The sequence below is a fragment of the Balaenoptera borealis genome, assembly GCF_965194805.1.
Source record: "Balaenoptera borealis genome assembly, chromosome: 10".
Taxonomy (NCBI): Eukaryota; Metazoa; Chordata; class Mammalia; order Artiodactyla; family Balaenopteridae; genus Balaenoptera; species Balaenoptera borealis.
The window spans coordinates 29,099,233-29,106,184 of NC_138874.1; the positions used below are offsets into that span (position 1 = coordinate 29,099,233).

The 6,952-nt window shown below is 46.1% G+C and overlaps 1 long non-coding RNA gene across 1 annotated transcript in view; it reads left to right on the forward strand.

Annotated features, from left to right (window-relative positions):
- Positions 1–4,458, forward strand: part of LOC309636270 — a 39,428-nt gene extending 34,970 nt beyond the window's left edge. The window contains exon 2 of the long non-coding RNA XR_014249348.1: positions 4,374–4,458. This is a non-coding gene — a long non-coding RNA (uncharacterized lncRNA). The remainder of the gene's footprint in view (positions 1–4,373) is intronic.
- Positions 4,459–6,952: the final 2,494 nt, after the last annotated feature.

Below are 6,952 nucleotides of genomic sequence, written 5' to 3' on the forward strand. Positions count from 1 at the left end.
TGGAGCATTTTGATGACAATTGTCATGGAGCATTGTGATGAGACGGGCATGGAGCATTATGATGCCAAGCGTTCTGGAGCATTGTGGTGACAAGGGCATGGAGCATAGTGATGACAAGAGTTCTGGAGCATTGTGATGAAAAGGGTATGGAGCACTGTGATTACAGGGGACCAGGAGCATTGTGATTACATGGGCAGTGAATATTGTGATGACAGGCGTTCATGGAGCACTGTGATGACAAGTGTCATTGAACATTGTGATGACAGGGTTCATGGAGCATTGTGATGAGAGGGCCCTTGGAGCATTATGATGATAGGCGTCATGGGATATTGTGATGAGAGTGGTCATAGAACATTGTGATGAAAGGGATCATGGAGCAATGTGCTTACAGGAGCCATGGAGCATTGTGAATGCATAGGCCATGGAGCAATGAAATGACAGGGGTCAAGGAGCATTGTGATGTAAGTTGTCATGGAGCATTGTGATGACAAGTGTCCATGAACATTGTGATGACATAGTTCATGGAGCATTGTGATGACAAGTGCCATGGCGAATTGTGATGACAGGTGTCATGGGGCATTGTGATGACACTGGTCATGTAGAATTGTAATGAAAGGAATCATGGAGGACTCTGACGACAGGGGCCGTGAGGCACTGTGATGACAGTGGTCATCTAGAATTGTGATGAAATATACCAGGGAGCATTGTGATGACAGGGGTCATGGATCACCGCAATTATAGGGGCCATGGAGCATTGTGAATACAAAGATCATGGAGCATTGAGATGACAGGGTTCATGGATCATTGTGATGACAAGGGTCCTGGAACCTTGTGATGACACGGTTCATGGAGCATTGTGATGACAAGGTTCTTCAAGCATTGTGATGACACGGCCATGGAGCATTATGATGACAAGAGTTCTGGAGCATTGTGATGAAAAGGGTATGGAGCACTGTGATTACAGGGGACCAGGAGCATTGTGATTACATGGGCAGTGAATATTGTGATGACAGGGGTTCATGGAGCACTGTGATGACAAGTGTCATGGAACATTGTGATGACAGGTTTCATTGAGCATTGTGATGAGACGGGCCTTGGAGCATTATGATGATAGGCGTCATGGGGTATTGTGATGAGAGTGTTCATAGAACATTGTGATGAAAGGGATCATGGAGCAATGTGATTACAGGGGCCATGGAGCATTTTGAATGCATAGGCCATGGAGCAGTGTGATGACAGGGTTCATGGAGCATTGTGATGAATGTGGTCATAGTTCATTGTGATGATAAGTGTCCAGGAACATTGTGATGACATGGATCATGGAGCATTGTGATGACAAGGGCCATGGCGAATTGTGATGACAGGTGTCATGGGGCATTGTGATGACAGTGGTCATCTAGAATTGTGATGAAAGGTAACATGGAGCACTGTGATAACAGGGGCCATGGAGCATTGTGATGACAAAGGCCATAGAGCATTTTGATGACAAGTGTCATGGAGCATTGTGATGAGACGGACATGTAGCATTATGATGCCAAGAGTTCTGGAGCATTGTGGAGACAAGGGCATGGAGCATTGTGATGACAAGGGCCATGGCCAATTCTGATGACAGGTGTCATCGGGCATTGTGATGACAGAGGTTATCTAGCATTGTGATGAAAGGTACAATGGATCAATGTGATAACAGGGGCCATGGAGCATTGTGATGATAAAGACCATGGAGCATTTTAATGAAAAGTGTCATGGAGAATTGTGATGAGACGGGCATGGAGCATTATGATGACAAGAGTTCTGGAGCATTGCGTTGACAAGGGAATGGAGCATTGTGATTACAGGGACCATGGAGGAGAGTGATGACATCTGTCATGGAATATTGGGCTGACAGGGGCCATGGAGCATTGTGATGACAGGTATAATGTGGCATTGTAATGACAGTGGTCATAGAGCATTGTGATGAAATGGATCATGGAGCAATGTGATTACAGGGACCATGTAGCATTGCGAATGCATAGGCTATGGAGCATTGTGATGACAGGAGTCAAGGAGCATTGTGATGTAAGTGGTCATGGATCATTGTGATGACAAGTGTCCTGGACCATTGTGATGACACGGGTCATGGAGCATTGTGATGGCAAGGGCCATGGCGAATTGTGATGACATGTGTCTTGGGGCATTGTGATGACAGTGGTCATCTAGAACTGTGATAAAAGGTATCATGGAGCACTGTGATGACAGGGGCCATGGAGTATTGTAATGACAAGGCCATGGAACATTGTGATGACAAGTATCATGGAGCTTTGTGATGACACGAGCATTCATCATTATGATGACAAGAGTTCTGGAGCATTGTGATGACAAGGGCATGGAGCATTGTGATTACAGGGTCATGGAGCATTGTGATGACAACTGTCATGGAACATTGTGATGACAGGGTTCATGGAGCATTGTGATTAAAGGGGCCATGGAGCATTTTGATGACAAGGGCAGGCGAACATTTTGATTACATTGGTAATGGAGCATTGTGATGACATGGGCAGGGAACATTGTGAAGACAGGTGTAATGGAACATTGTGATTACAGGGGACATGGAGCATTTTGATGACATGGGCAGGCAACATTGTGATGACAGGTGTCATGGAGCATTGTGATGACAATTGTCATGGAACGTTGTGCTGACAGGGATCATGGAGCATTGTGATGAGACGGTCATTGGAGCATTGTGATGACAGGCGTACTGGAGCCTTCTGAGGAAAGGTGTCATGGGTCATTGTGATTACAGCGATCATGGAACATTGTGATGACAGTGGTCATGGAGCATTGTAATGACAGGGGCCATGGAGCATTGTGATGACAGGGGTCATGGGGCATTGTGATGACAGTGGTCATGGAGCATTGTGATGAAAGGGGTCATGGAGCACTGTGATCACAGGGGCCATGTATAATTGTGATGACAAAGGCCATGGAGCATTGTGATGACAGTTGTCATGGAGCATTGTGTTGAAAGGGGCATGGAGCATTGTGACGACAATGGTCAAGGAGCATTGTGATGACTGGTATCATGGAGCATTGTTCTGAAAAAGGTCATGGGGCAGTGTAATGACAAGTATCATGGAGGATGTGTTGAAAGGAGTCATGGAGCATTGTGATTAAATGGATCATGAGGCATTTTGATGACAAGAGTCATGGAACATTGTGATGACAGGGCTAATGGAGCATTGTGATGACAAGGGCTATGGAGCATTGTGATGACTGGTGTCATGGAGCATTGTGATGAAAGGGGTCATGGATCACTACGATGACATGGGTAATGGAGCATTGTGATGATATGAGCATGGATCATTGTGATGACAGGGGCCAGGGAGCATTGAGAATGACAAGGGCAGGGAACATTGTGATGACAGCAGTCATGGATCATTGTGATGATACCTGTCATGGAACATTGTGCTGACAGGGGCTATAGAGCATTGTGATGACAGGTGTCATGTGGCATTGTGATGACAGTGGTCATAGAGCATTGTGATGACAGGGGTCAAGGAGCATTGTGATGAAAGTGGTCATGGAGCACTGTGATGACACGGGGATGGAGCATTATGATGACAAGAGTTCTGGAGCATTGTGATGACAAGGGTATGGAGCATTGTGATTACAGGGGACCAGGAGCATTGTGATTACATGGGAAGTGAATATTGTGATGACAGGGGTCATGGAGCACTGTGATGACTAGTGTCATGGAACATTGTGATGACAGGGATCATGGAGCATTGTGATGAGAGGGGCCTTGGAGCATTATGATGATAGGCGTCATGGGGCATTGTGATGACAGCGGTCTTGGAGCATTGTGATGAAAGGGATCATGGAGCAATGTGATTACAGGAGCCATGGAGCATTGTGAATGCATAGGCCATGGAGCAATGGAATGACAGGGGTCAAGGAGCATTGGGATGTAAGTTGTCATGGAGCATTGTGATGACTATTGTCCATGAACATTGTGATGACATGGTTCATGGAGCATTGTGATGACAGGTGTCATGTGGAATTGTGACGAGAGCGGTCATATAGAATTGTGATGAAAGGTATCAGGGAGGACTCTGATGACAGGCGCCGTGGAGCACTGTGATGACAGTGGTCATCTAGAATTGTGATGAAATATACCAGGGAGCATTGTGATGACAGGGGTCATGGATCACCGCAATTATAGAGGCCATGGAGCATTGTGAATACAAAGATCATGGAGCATTGAGATGACAGGGGTCACGGATCATTGTGATGACAAGGGTCCTGGAACCTTGTGATGACACGGTTCATGGAGCATTGTGATGACAAGGTTCTTCAAGCATTGTGATGACACGGGCATGGAGCATTATGATGACAAGAGTTCTGGAGCATTGTGATGACACGGGCATGGAGCATTATGATGACAAGAGTTCTGGAGCATTGTGGTGACAAGGGCATGGATCATTGTGATGACAAGGGCCATGGCGAATTGTGATGACAGGTGTCATGGGGCATTGTGATGACAGTGGTCATCGAGAATTGTGAGGAAAGGTACCATGGAGCACTGTGATAACAGGGGCCATGGAGCATTGTGATGACAAGTGTCATGGAGCATTGTGATGAGACGGGCATGGAGCATTATAATGCCAAGCGTTCTGGAGCATTGTGGTGACAAGGGCATGGAGCATAGTGATGGCAAGAGTTCTGGAGCATTGTGATGAAAAGGGTATGGAGCACTGTGATTACAGGGGACCAGGAGCATTGTGATTACATGTGCAGTGAATATTGTGATGACAGGCGTCCATGGAGCACTGTGATGACAAGTGTCATTGAACATTGTGATGACAGGGTTCATGGAGCATTGTGATGAGAGGGCCCTTGGAGCATTATGATGATAGGCGTCATGGGATATTGTGATGAGAGTGGTCATAGAACATTGTGATGAAAGGGATCATGGAGCAATGTGCTTACAGGAGCCATGGAGCATTGTGAATGCATAGGCCATGGAGCAATGAAATGACAGGGGTCAAGGAGCATTGTGATGTAAGTTGTCATGGAGCATTGTGATGACAAGTGTCCATGAACATTGTGATGACATGGTTCATGGAGCATTGTGATGAGAAGTGCCATGGCGAATTGTGATGACAGGTGTCATGGGGCATTGTGATGACAGTGGTCATGTAGAATTGTAATGAAAGGTATCATGGAGGACTCTGACGAAAGGGGCCGTGAGGCACTGTGATGACAGTGGTCATCTAGAATTGTGATGAAATATACCAGGGAGCATTGTGATGACAGGGGTCATGGATCACCGCGATTATAGGGGCCATGGAGCATTGTGAATACAAAGATCATGGAGCATTGAGATGACAGGGGTCATGGATCATTGTGATGACAAGGGTCCTGGAACCTTGTGATGACACGGTTCATGGAGCATTGTGATGACAAGGTTCTTCAAGCATTGTGATGACACGGGCATGGAGCATTATGATGACAAGAGTTCTGGAGCATTGTGATGAAAAGGGTATGGAGCACTGTGATTACAGGGGACCAGGAGCATTGTGATTACATGGGCAGTGAATATTGTGATGACAGGGGTTCATGGAGCACTGTGATGACAAGTGTCATGGAACATTGTGATGACAGGGTTCATGGAGCATTGTGATGAGACGGGACTTGGAGCATTATGATGATAGGCGTCATGGGGTATTGTGATGAGAGTGGTCATAGAACATTGTGATGAAAGGGATCATGGAGCAATGTGATTACAGGGGCCATGGAGCATTTTGAATGCATAGGCCATGGAGCAGTGTGATGACAGGGGTCATGGAGCATTGTGATGAATGTGGTCATAGTTCATTGTGATGATAAGTGTCCAGGAACATTGTGATGACATGGATCATGGAGCATTGTGATGACATGGGCCATGGCGAATTGTGATGACAGGTGTCATGGGGCATTGTGATGACAGTGGTCATCTAGAATTGTGATGAAAGGTAACATGGAGCACTGTGATAACAGGGGCCATGGAGCATTGTGATGACAAAGGCCATGGAGCATTTTGATGACAAGTGTCATGGAGCATTGTGATGAGACGGACATGGAGCATTATGATGCCAAGAGTTCTGGAGCATTGTGGTGACAAGGGCATGGAGCATTGTGATGACAAGGGCCATGGCCAATTTTGATGACAGGTGTCATCGGGCATTGTGATGACAGAGGTTATCTAGCATTGTGATGAAAGGTACAATGGATCAATGTGATAACAGGGGCCATGGAGCATTGTGATGATAAAGACCATGGAGCATTTTAATGAAAAGTGTCATGGAGAATTGTGATGAGACGGGCATGGAGCATTTTGATGACAAGAGTTCTGGAGCATTGCGTTGACAAGGGAATGGAGCATTGTGATTACAGGGACCATGGAGGATAGTGATGACATCTGTCATGGAATATTGGGCTGACAGGGGCCATGGAGCATTGTGATGACAGGTATAATGTGGCATTGTAATGACAGTGGTCATAGAGCATTGTGATGAAATGGATCATGGAGCAATGTGATTACAGGGACCATGTAGCATTGCGAATGCATAGGCTATGGAGCATTGTGATGACAGGACTCAAGGAGCATTGTGATGTAAGTGGTCATGGATCATTGTGATGACAAGTGTCCTGGACCATTGTGATGACACGGGTCATGGAGCATTGTGATGGCAAGGGCCATGGCGAATTGTGATGACATGTGTCTTGGGGCATTGTGATGACAGTGGTCATCTAGAATTGTGATAAAAGGTATCATGGAGCACGGTGATGACAGGGGCCATGGAGTATTGTAATGACAAGGCCATGGAACATTGTGATGACAAGTATCATGGAGCTTTGTGATGACACGAGCATTCATCATTATGATGACAAGAGTTCTGGAGCATTGTGATGACAAGGGCATGGAGCATTGTGA